This window comes from Amblyomma americanum, chromosome 7 (assembly GCF_052857255.1).
Source record: "Amblyomma americanum isolate KBUSLIRL-KWMA chromosome 7, ASM5285725v1, whole genome shotgun sequence".
Classification (NCBI taxonomy): domain Eukaryota; kingdom Metazoa; phylum Arthropoda; class Arachnida; order Ixodida; family Ixodidae; genus Amblyomma; species Amblyomma americanum.
Window position 1 is genome coordinate 88,332,753 of NC_135503.1, and position 12,934 is coordinate 88,345,686.

At 45.0% G+C, this 12,934-nt stretch overlaps 1 non-coding gene across 1 annotated transcript; it reads right to left on the reverse strand.

Annotated features, from left to right (window-relative positions):
- Positions 1–3,328: 3,328 nt before the first annotated feature.
- TRNAT-GGU (transfer RNA threonine (anticodon GGU)) lies at positions 3,329–3,403 on the reverse strand. Its single transcript has one exon. It is a non-coding gene; the product is annotated as a tRNA-Thr (tRNA).
- Between the last annotated feature and the right edge of the window lie 9,531 nt (positions 3,404–12,934).

Sequence of the window (12,934 nt, forward strand, 5' to 3'; positions counted from 1 at the left end):
TTGTCTTCCGCATGGATGGCAGAGTGCTGGACTCAAACTTAATCTGGCTACTTTTGATGCTGCGACATAAGCTTCCATGGCTATTTATACGTTCACCAGCGGGTCATCCTCATCGTCAGCCTGATTACGCCCACTGCAGGCAAAGGCCTCTCCCATGTCTTTCCAATCGATCGAATTTACCCTGTTATTTGCCAGCTGCGGCCACCATATCCTGCCAAACTTCTTAAACTCATCTGCCCACCTAACTTTCTGGCGCCCTCTGCTACGCTTGCATTATCTTAGAATACGCCCCGTTACCCTTAAGGACCAGCGGTTATCTTGCCTTCATACAACAAGCAAAACAATTTCTTCCTTTTAAGAGGGGATAAGACTTCAGTGGAACGGTAAAGGCGTTTTTTTTTGTTAAGTTGGCGTTTGATGCGTGTATTATACAAGGGCACCTGGGCATTGGTAATAATGCTCAAGCTAAGAATGAGTTTCTCGATGAGTTGATGAACTTTGAATGGAAACTTTTTCCAGTAAGTTTCAACAGAACCGTCATCGAAACCTTCGAAGAGGAGGTCAATAATGCAGAAAGCTTATTTACGGCATCGAGTTTAGGTCTCCAATAATTCCGTACGATTTTAACTTTTTTAGTTACCATTGATATACGTGCAATAATGAAGAATGAGAGCATAGAGTGATTACCTATGCCGTGTAGACATTAGACAGCAGATGCCTTGTTGCAGTGGGCTGTAAGACCAATGTAAAGCAGAAACCTGAAATTCATTATTCTCGGCTGTAAAGGATGACAACTGAGGTAGCATCGGGTGGCATGTAATATGAAGAGAATTAAATTGGCGAGAAAAATAAAACTGCAAAGGGAAAAATTCTATGAAGCGTGTTAATTACGCCAGGACAGTCGTTAGAAAGTGTAGCTGCTGATGAAGGTGCACATTAACAGAGACCAAGGTTTATTATTGATGCCCGCGAATGAATGAAGCCCATGCCAGAGTCCTGCAATAGTTTTTTACGGGTGATGAAACTTTCGAAGAAGTTTATTACCGGAATAGCAGCTGCCGCTGCGTGTACAGTGGCATGCCACGAGTCAACGAAGCGGAGTTGTGCTTTGTAGGAAAGAGAAATACAGGAAAAGACTGCTCCCTGATGCAGTGCATACACGCTTTGCCTTACTCAATGCAGCTGGGAAGTGTCATGGTACCAAATTACCCAGCAACTCAGGTACGCCCCCCGGAAGTGTCCACTTCCGGTGAACACTTTCTGTCCACGCAACGCTTGAGGCCAATAATAATTACACATTAATGATGAAATAAGCGAGCAAAAAACGAAGCGCGCAGTCGGTACTGCCCTGCTGTGTATTAGCAGCAAGCTTCACGTACTCTTGAGCTGCGACACACGGTATCCTGGACGTCACGAATGATGTCACTCACGTCGAAATGGTTTCTTTAAACACGGATGTTTGGGAACTCGAAAGAAACAACGACCGTTTCCAGCCGTGGCGTGGCCCATTACAGCCCTCAGCGTCGTTTTCAGGCACACGGCGAGACGGATAACGAGGCCTTTTTCTGCGTTCTTCTGCAGCCGAACCGGCAGGCGCGATGCACAGCGCATCTTCGCCATTCGTCGTCGGCATCCCAGTCAGCATTTCAAAATCACTACACAGGATGACAGAATGAGCTGCCGTGTTAGTTCCTGATGAAGTTAGCTCGTCACATCAGTACCGGTGAAGAGTGCCTTGCCCCACGGCTCCCGCGCGACCACTAGCGCTGCGGCGCATCCACTCCTGGCTGCGGAAAAAAACTCTCCCATAGCATTACGCTGAAGCTTCATTGTTGCAGTTCAGTGTTGAATAACTCGGCCCATGCCATTTCCAAATCGCTGATAATGTGGACACATAGATATGGTCTGTAGGACCTACACTCCTCGGCGAATGGTTATACCTCAGCGGTAAATTAAAAAATTCGGGGAACAGTTAAGCTTCACCTTAAGGATACTGGATAACTCGCATCTGCAGCAGGCATCACGATTACGCGATATAATTAAGATCGTGAGCAAAACGCACAACTAGAACATGAAATTATTTTACTCAGAGATGTGTGAAGCGAACACTAAGAATATGCGTCGAACACAAGCCGTGACTGAGTGCGATGATACCAGGAGAGAAAACTGATCCGTACAGTCGTGGTCTCTTTGCGCGCTTTGCTCAAGCACGGACTGCGCCGACAAACGGCTGTCTCGTCTTCCCAGATGGGGCAAAGGTGAGTCAGCAAAGCAGTCCGAACCAGTAATTCGCCATCTTACAACACAATATTGTGGACGGCGCAGCTCTTCGTCGCCAAATCAAGGATAGGTAAAATTTCAGTTTTAATCCCGAAGGTATTGTGGAGAAAACAATGATAAGAAACTGTTCTACGTTTTTTCTATGCTTTTAAGCATACTTCGTAATGTTTAGCATACTGATTGTGGCCCTTTATTTTAATATTGGACGGTTCTGAACGATGTTCACGACTAAGCGCTTCCAGAGTTTCGTTGTAAAAATTTTGATTTCGAGCGTGGTCTCGGATTGCTTAACGGAATTAAGCTATGAGATAAAGGCCTTTAAAGCAAGGAGCCGCATACGATAAAAAGCCACACGCGCTCTCATGCACCGCGATATTGCCTCCGTGTGTTGTATGCGAGGCAAACGCAAATGGGAAGGATGAAAGTGCCAACTGACGCTGCAGACAAAATGTTTACGTTACACGACAGACCTAGAAAGGCGTTCAGGATGATTACGGATCGGGCTAGTTGGCGCATGTATGTTATTTTCAGAAGCGCTGCAAACGCTCGTTCATGTATGTCGGTCTCTGTGTCCCAGCTGATTGCGGCGCTTCCAGAAATTATGAAGCTGTAAGCATGGCATGCTTGATTGTTCTAGTTCTGTCGTTAGAGGAAGGGGGTATACATAATCCGTAGATTATTTTGTTCTGGAGGTATGCTTTTAACGGGAACTTTTTCAACTCTGTACACAGATTTTTGTCCCTTTGTTCATCCACGAAGCGAGGGAATGTCAGCAACTGGGCCACTCCCACTCGCACGTGCAGAAAGGAACGGACGCCCTTGAAAGAAATAAATGTGCTGGAAGATTTAAGGAATAAGGGGGTCGGAGCAAGCACGTTTGCCAAAGCGATTGCTGCAGTAATAACTTCTCGAAAACCAGTATCACGTGGCATCGGCAGTCATTGCCATAAGGGAGTACTTATTCTTTGGAAACCATCCAAGCGCAGCCGTACAGCTACAAAGCAAATCTGTACAGCTTTCTCAGAAACTTCGCAGTGAAAGAAAAATTCGCCCTGGTCCGGGGCTCGAACCCGGGACCACCGCTTCACCGGAGCGGTCGCTCTACCAACTGAGCTAACCGGACGGCAAGCTTATGGTAGGGCGAGAGCGAATTGATCAATAACTCGAAGTGGGAACAGTGTTGGTCCCGGGTTAGCGCCCCGGACCAGGAAGATTTTTTTTTTAAGTGCAAAGTTTCCGAGAAGGCTGTATAGCTTTCTTTTGTAGTCGTATGGCTGCACTTGGGTCGATGCCAATGAGTAATTGCTCCCTTATTACAAATCTACTCCACCTTGGGGGATACCCCTAAACATCTGACCAACACTGTTTTCACTTCAGTTTCAGTTTTCAGTTTATTTCTTGTTACAGAGAGCAGAGGACCCCGGGGAAAAAAGCCGTAGCTTGACAAGCTCCCGAGGCCCACAACATCCAACAACAGTGGCGCCATTGTTCTCATGCAAACAAGAAAGGCATACATAAACCTAAGGCATAATTCACAATCTATGAATGAACAGCGGAAACACAAACTTAGCGCGCGATATAACATAAAGGACAAGCAATATTCAAAATTCAAAGCATGCACTGAAAGCATTATTTAAACATTCTAAATATGGAGAATATAGCACTTAATTTCATTGCAGTGAAAAGACTGACAGCGCATAAAAAGAACAATTTTCGACATACATGAATGAAGACATGATTTTGGCGTGCCGACGGTTTACGCTAAGTATTCAACGAGACTGCATATTTAGTCCGTATAGAAATACATAACAACAACAAACCTTAAAAAAAAGAGGATTATTAAGTGAAAGTACGCCCGGAGGTCAGCATTGCTGCATTTATTGATGTCAAAGCCTGCATCAAAGAGACGGTTGAGTAGTTCGGGAAGATAATATCTAAGCATCTGTAGCCCGCAGTTAGTTTGTGGCGTGTTAGGGGTGTAGTGCCGTAGACGGCGTAGCGGGTATGTATAGGCACTAGGAGCTCAAGCTTAGCGATTTGAGATATTGTTGAAATTTTGTCCCGTGTTTCCTGTTTGTTTTATAGCGCAAGGAAAGACGTATATCATAGAGACCTAATATTCTCGGCAAGTTACTATTGGGAAAAAGGGCTGCGGAAAGATAATCATAAGGTTGGTTGAAAATGATCCTTAAGGCCTTCTTTTGAAGGAGGTAAATATTTTGAAGAGTGGTCTTTGGAGCAGCTCCCTAAAACTAGGTTGCAGTAATTCAAATGTGACATGAAGAGGGTTATTGGTAAATTTGCTCTCGCCTTATGATAAGCTTGCCGTCCCGGTTAGCTCAGTTGGTAGAGCGACTGCTCCGGTGAAGCGGTGGTCCGGGGTTCAAATCCCAGACCAGGAAGAATTTTCTTTAACTGCGAAGTTTCTGAGAAAGCTGTATCGGTTTCCTCCGTAACCGCATGCTGTGCTTGAGTGGGTTCCAGTGAGCAATTACTCCCTTATTAGACATCCACTCCTCTTTGGGGATTCCCCCAAACATTTGGGTGACAGTCATTGCCGCGTACAGGCAGAACAGAAGGTGAAAGAAATAGATGCGAAATTAAATATTTCGAACTAATGGGTGCGTCGCAACAACAATGTCTCCAGACGAGAAGGCTGTAGGAGTTCACTCTCCCTTCCAAATGGAATGGAGGTCGGAAAAGCTCATATAGAGGACCAAATCTCATGTAATAGCTGTCATTAAGTCCGTCATTAAAAACACCAGCGTTGCTAAAAATGGTCCCTAATTTCGTTCTCATAAAAACTCAAGAAGGAAACCAAGGATTTATATAAAAGACACCGTACGAGAGATTTCATTCGCTTATGGCTACAAAATATCCTCACGAGATGAGGAAGAAGGTCCCTGCGAAACGTTGCAGGTTTTTGTGCTTTTGGAACGCGCTGACAGTCTTGTTTTTGTGACCCATTCTTTGCTGCGTTGCAGCAGGCGATCGTAGCCTCCGTGGACGGCACTAATAACTACGTAAGTACTCACAAATTGCAGGATGCCTATCGCAGGCTCCCTCGCATGAGCTCTTGTCAGCGCTGGCACGTCCGTGTTTGTTTTCTTCGTGAGTGGTAGTTAATATAAATCTCGTTGGCGTCTGTAGTGCATAGAATGTCTTTAATTAACCTTGTGCAAACGCTAGCGTCCTCTTTCTTTGTATCTGCGAGATCACCTCCGCTGGAGGCCGTAAAAAAAATTGAAAATAAATTAAATTCAAAAATGTTTTTGCTCGGAGGCTGATAATAGGCAATGAATGATTCGAAGCAGACGTGTCGTATGGGGTACTAAGTGCTTACAAGTGACGTAACGAATGCAGCGCATAAAGATTTCATTAGTGACAGCCTTTTTGTGTTTGCCTGCGTATGAATAGGATAAACAAAGGTGAGAGCACGCATGCATTCATGCTTTACATGCTTCTGCCGTTATTGTTTCCTATTTATGCTGCAAATAAAAAAAAGACGCATGTTGAACGCCAATCATATTTGGGATGCATCCAGGATATCGAAAATAATTCCTTCATTAGCAATGCACGAATAAAATTTATATACTTGTCGGCAGCTGCTATATTTGTTCAAAACCTGGGCATGCCCTACGAAGGGCTGATTACGATGCTGTGAAAGTCTACGGAAGTGAAAATTGCTTGACTAGGCCTGAAGCGGAATCAGACACGGTGGCTTTTGCCGCCTCCTGTACACTTTCTGCAATGCTTGACCTTAGTGAAAATGTTGTTTCTTGCGTCTTCCAGTGGCCACCATTTGGGTCAAGGAGCAAAGACGTTTACATTGAATTTCCTCTATATTTCTGCTGAATTTATAGCCATCCTTTTGTATTGAGGCACGAAACTTCTTCAGGCTTGTTATTCATTTGTTGTACTTTCGGTTGCAGAAGTTTGCGGAAGGCGTGGTCCCGGAAAAAACATGCAATCAAGATCTACCTCGCTACCTAATCGCCAGACATTGTTACCAGTGGAAGGTGCATGCATGTCCCTTGATATCTTCGTACATTTATGGGAACTGGCTCGCGTTACTGAGCCAGAACGAATTTTTCCGCGTAAACACGTGGGGTAACCTTTCGCTGTTGACAGTAGATGCGCTACCCAAAGAGCCTCAGCTAAACGTAGTCGCGCGTTAGAAACAAAAATTAAAATCCCAAAACAGGTCGTAATTAGTTCTTCATTATGCAAATCAACCAGCTTAGGATAATGCAGCTTTTATCGATTCAAGTTCGGTAAGTACCCCAATCATCAGTTTTCTCTCATAAATCATCTTTCCAGTGGGGGTGAAGAAACCTACAGCGAACGTACTCTGAGAGTGGTTCTTCATCAGAGTTTCATTATTTGTTACACCAGTGTACTCTCCTTCCATTTTTTTTTCATTTCTTAATGAAGCGTGCGCTAAAGTTCATCGCCGTCGAATTTATTGTGTTGTGTTTTTTTCTCATCGTTCATAATGAAGACATCCATTGGAACCGTAAGAAGGAGGATTGAGCGGGATTATGTCTAACGTTAGGGAAGGTTGTAGCAAGCTGATGAGATTACGCTCTATGTAATGCATTTATTCAATCCGAGGGATATCCATGCTTCGTAAGATTTGATGTAGGCCTTTATGAATAAAACGGGTACTTTATTATATCCAAAGAGATATTACAACGAAACAAACCGTGATAATTTCAAAATCGAGGGCGCTGTAAGCCCTTCCAATTATTCACAAGCAGTGACTCAAATTTTCAGTGCGCATGCCCCCTTCAAAGTGCACTGTTCGTGTTTGTGAATAAATCTGTAGCATGACGTAAGAGCAGAGTATCACCGAGAAAAAGAAAGCCGCATTACAAACAACAGCGCTAAGTTCAAGCAGCCTTTTCTGGTATGCTAAAAGCACAAGGAACTGTGTGAAGGACTGGAACAAGAATTTGTAACCAAGGCGCACACACACTGTTGCAAACCCTTTTTCAGAAGCCTAGTTCTAGGAGGTGCAGGTGCAGCGTTCTATCGCTTATACGCGTCAAAAACGGCCGTTTTGTTGTTTTTTTTATTAATATCCTTGTCCTGAGTTTAGCAAGACAGCCGTGGCTAAGACATTGGCTCCTAAATAGAAGATTTGCAGAGAACATTTAAGACAGCAGATCTCAGCATATCGTAAATAATTTTGTAGATACTTAATAACAGGAAGCCTACAAAATATTTAGTCGTATTTTTGAGATGGTTCTGTCAATTTTTCGTCTGGGCGGATTCAGCCGCTTCTGCTTATTAAGAATGGCAGAGCGCTCAGCGTCCCGGGATGCCCGTTTGTGCTATAGTGTTCGCCCGCTCCTCATCGGTCTCACCAATGCTTTTTGCCACCATGGACACCATCGGGTGAGGTTACATAAAAATGACTCTGGCGAGCCTTTGTATCATACTCAGCAATTAAAGACAATAGCATTTTTGAGCAGGAAACCGTTTATAAGCGCAAGTTTTTCATATGACGTAAAATTTCACAATAACGATCAATATATCCGCAGATCACCCGACGGCATTTTTGTATTTTTTCTAGTCCCGTTTTTGATACCGTCTAAAGCTTTCCCCATTGGTTACCTATGTAAGTCTTAGCTTTGCGATGCGATGGATGGAAACACCTAAATAAGATAGTGCTACATATCAGAATAATACACTAATACTTTCAATATTTCTATTACAGTGTCTTATAATTTTTCAGTTTTCAAAATTTTCGCCCGAGAAAGCTGGAAATGCTGTTGAAAGGGAGAAAAACACAAAATATTTAGAGCGTGTCAATTTGATAGATGCGGAGGAAATTCTGTTCTAATTGTAATTCTTATTCTATTGCAATTCTGAGTCCATTTTTCTTCATACCAAAATCCATTCCCGTCCAGATTACATTCAAATGCGAACGACGCAACTACACTGGACGTAGTGTCACATCGATGTCTGGCGACGAGTCTTCACACCACTCTTTGCGCAGTGGCGCAGTGGTTAAGCGATACGCCACAGCAGCGACAGGTGCCTGTTTTAAACCTAGTCACCGATGAGATTTGTGAGACCCACGTTGCTCTTTCCGAGCAATGCGAAAAGGAATAGGTCCCGCGAGCCTTTTACCGAGATATTTCCACGGAATGCTGTCTATTTTTCATTGCCCTGGTGCTTTACGGGTCAATCACTTCTTAGTGTTCTTAATTTTTGCTGCGTCATTCGTATGGGGTCACCTTCCTCTCCTCTACAGGTGGCGAAATAGAGGTAGGCAGTGGGCAGGTGGAGAGAGGAAAACCCCTTAAACACTGACGCCAATGCCGACGCCATTGGACAGTGTTCATCTTCATGGCCTTCATAATGCTGTCACATTAAAACATTATTCTTCTGTAAGAAGTGTTGTGTCTCGAGGCCTAGTGTATGGCGCCCCTACACCGGGCCTGCAGAGGAAGGAAGGAAGGAAGGAAGGAAGGAAGGAAGGAAGGAAGGAAGGAAGGAAGGAAGGAAGGAAGGAAGGAAGGAAGGAAGGAAGGAAGGAAGGAAGGAAGGAAGGAAGGAAGGAAGGAAGGAAGGAAGGAAGGAAGGAAGGAAGGAAGGAAGGAAGGAAGGCCTCAGACGTTGCTGGCACATACCCACTACGGGGGAGTGGCCAAAACACAGGCGGTTAATTGCTGGATACAGGAAAGTTTTAACAGGAAAAGGAGTGGTAATAGGACGTAGCCTGATAGATTGGAAGACGGAAGGACAGGGGTCCTGTTAACTTGGAGATCGAAGACGGGACAATGGCTTAATGTGCATAATAGTATACAATGCCTGTAATGTTTCAATGTCGTACTGATTGAGAGCGGGAAGAAGAAATTAGAATGGGAGGCGCTGCGTTTCTTGAAGAAAATTTTGCACAGCAGAGCGCATACTCCTGTCGCTTCGTGCAAGCAAAGAAGCGCCAATGGAAAGAACAACCGCGGAGGACACAGGCAAGCCCAGTTGATGAAATGGAATTTGCAAAAGACGCTTCCTCAAATGAGAGAAGCGGCGGCAGAACAGCAGGAAGTGATCTATTGTCTCAGGTTCGGCACAAAAAGGGCACAGTGGGGAAGCTGCCAGGCCAGATCTGTGAAGGTAGAAATTTAGAAGGGGAACCCGGCAACGCAAGCGCATGATAGAGACCTCTAGTCTGCGTGAGCGCCAGTCTTTGCTACTCCAAGGATGCAGAAGATGCTGATATTCGGGAGATGATGTAAGAGCTGAGGCAGCAAATTTCTGAAATATTGTGTAGCTGCGAAACATCACCGCAGCTGTATATGCACACGTTGGCAGGACAGCAACAATTGGGCCGCAGAGAGAGGCTCTTGCTAAGGAATCTGCAACCTCATTTAAGTGAAAACCCATGTGACCTGGTACCCAAAGCCACCTTACCGACATTAGATGGAGCGGAATCAGGAACGTACAGAGGCGTAATGCCCGAGACTCAGTGGGTGAAGATAAGGAAGAGCAAAGGGACAGAGAGTCTGTCATAACCACAGCCTGGGAAATGGTAGTTTCTAATTTTCGTAAGGCTAAGATTACTGCTAATAATTCAGCCAGAAAAATGGGAGTGAAGTCAGGAAGACGGAGAGAAAAAGACCAATCCAGTGAAGGCGAAAAAATTCCCACACCTGCCTTCTCGCGATCCTGCGAGGCATCGGTAGCAATAAGAACATGAGAGGGAAAGGACCTTAGGTGGTCCTGCAACAGACCCTGGAGAACCGGGAAGGGCTGCAGCTTTGCATTCGATGGGAAAATGTCATCGAAGTCAATCTGGACAGATGATGAGTTGTTTTACAATTGGCTGACATCTGTGAAATGAATATTTATGGGATCAAGGAGGGACTGCACGTAACATATCTGCGGGGTATGAAAACGAGACCAGGCAGCACTACAAAAGGCGGAAGGTTGACTAAGAAATATTATACTGAAAGCGTGAAGAGGTGAGTCGCACAATTTTAAAAATGTTTGAACTGTTAAAAGGCGAAACCTAGCTGATAACGATGGCATTCGCGCCTCAAGATGCCGAACAGCATTGGTGACATATTTTGGAAGCCCGAGACAAAGGCGCAACGCCTCACGCTCCAACAGCACAAGAGGGCGAAGTTTATAGGCAGGAGCTCCTGAGAATAAAACACACCCGAACTCCAAAATTGGGCGGACGTACATTTTATAAATCATCAGAAGTGTATGCCTTCTCATGCCTGAGCTAGCACTACAAAGCCTACGCAGGATGTCAATGGCCCGAACTCCTTTTGCAGAAAGTTGCTCAATATGTGGCCGCCAGGAAAGAGTAGATTCGTATATTACTCCGAGCTACTTCACCGTCTGAACTTGAGGTATTATGTTATTTCTATAGACCAGCCAGATATTTACAGGAACAGAAACTGGAGATACTAACAATGCGCATTTCTTCACATTAAGGGACATATGAATTCTTCCTAACCAGTTGTCAAGAACATTGAGGTAATTTTGCAGGGTTCGATAAAGAGTGTGAATGTCACCTACTGTTGCAAATAATGCAATATCGTCGGCGTACACATAAGTTTTCACATTTTGAATGCATGGAATTGAGCTTAGAAAAATGTTAAAAAGAACAGGTGACAGAACTGATCCTTGCGGTGCACCTCTTGTCTGTGGAAATCTCCGTGAAGAAACACCATTTTGGCAGCAGTAAAATTCTCTATTTTCCAAAAATGCAGAAATCCAGGCTACAAGACAGCTTGGGAAGCTCAGTTCCTCTAATCTTAGTAATAGAGTCGAGTGCTCCAAGCTGTCGTATGCTTTACTGACATCCAAGGTGACAAGCGCAGCAAACTGTTTTCTATTGCGAATTAATTTAATACGACTATCTACTATCTAGGTCAGTATGAGCACACCAAATTGAACAACCCGGCCTGAAACCAATTTGACATGGATTCAATATAGCATTTTCTGAAATGAATCAGATGACACGGCTGAGAAGGACCCTTTCCACCAATTTCACTAGGTTCGATGTTAAGGAAATAGGGCGTATATTGTCTAAAGTTAAGCCCTCTCCTTGCTTTTTAAGCAGTGGAACTATTTCACCAAGACCCCACTCATGCGGTATCCAAGGACCTTTAATAGAATTGTTAACTAGAGCCAACTGGTCTGCAGGAGATTCGCTGAACAAAATTTTGATCATAGATGGAGTGACCTTATCGGGGCCAGGAGCCGCTGGGGATAAGCGGAGAACAGTTTGCGACAGCTCAGGCATAGAGACCTCAGTGAAATCACTTAAGGTGTATGTGAAATCACTTGAGGCCTCAGCTGTCTAGCGAGTCCGGTTGATCTTCTTCAGCTAATGTCCCAGCCTTGTTCAGGACAGCGCAGCCCTCCACGGCTCTTTATTCCGGTTGCCCATCTTTGGCACGGCCTTGATTTGTTAGCAGATATAAGTGATTAAAATGCAGTAAATTCGTTGCATTCCAGGCATTTCCCATTGTATTGGGTATGGGGTGGATCTAAGCATACCTTGGCTCAACCGTCTCAGTTGCATGAGCACGGCGACAGCGGTACTGACGCCAAAGATTTGGAGGCACCAAACAAACGCATAAAAGATGAGGAAAATGACAAATTTCAACACCTGGAGCCGGAGGCCACCATTGGAACACGTTGCGCGAAAGTCTGCGGTGGATGTTTTACAGTTTCGTAGCAAAATCCAGGAACAAGTGGCAATGCACCAAATTGTCTTTGCTAAGGCCCTTAAACGCGTCACTCTCAACTTTACTCTTCCGACTTTTAGCACACGTCAATATAGACCAGCTTTTTGCAGCGATAGCTACATTACGGTAGCATTTCGAGCCTTCAGCGCGGCGGCGCCGCCACGCTGTCACGTGGTTGGTCACGTGGTGTGGAGCAGCTGCCGGCGGCACTGCTCCGTGGCTGATCACGTGGTTGGTCACGTGACCAGCCGTGGTGCAGAGCAGCTGCTGCTGCCGGCGACGCGGCGCTCCGGCGAAACCAAGCTGCCACAGCTCGCGCATGCGCCGTTTCAATTGGGACGAAAATGAAGATGGAACGCCCAGCGAAACGGAGCGGTGAAAGACTGACTGCAATTCAACTGAGCAAGTTCCACTCCGCCAGCTGTAGCTATCGCGTCACTCCAGGTTTAACCAGAGCTAAACCACCGCCATTTTTTTTGTCGAATTTTTGGCTTACAGTGAAAAAGCGTAAGCCAAGTAGGCGCAGGCAAAGAATAAGTCTTTGCTACGATAACTCCTCTACCCGCTTGGATTTTAATGGTTATCTTTCACAGCCCGTATCCATATTTTCCTCTAATCCAACAAGGATGCCCGTTATCACAAATTTTGTTCCCGCTTAGAGACGCTATGTTTCAGCATTCTGCAAAGCAGTGCCACTCGTGGTGTCGGTATCCTGGTAAAATGAGAACAAATTACTCGTTTATGCACATTCTGTACTGCTTTCTGTGCGGCCAAGCCCAACGTGGATGAAGTTGTTTTCGTGACCGGACATTTTGGTTCCGTTGTATGTGCCATGAAGAATCGACCAAGCACGATGTATATGGTTGGGAATGAGGGGTTCTCACCAGCTGAATATGCCGGTGTGTCAAAGTTGCGTCTATCACCGAAGCATCTTA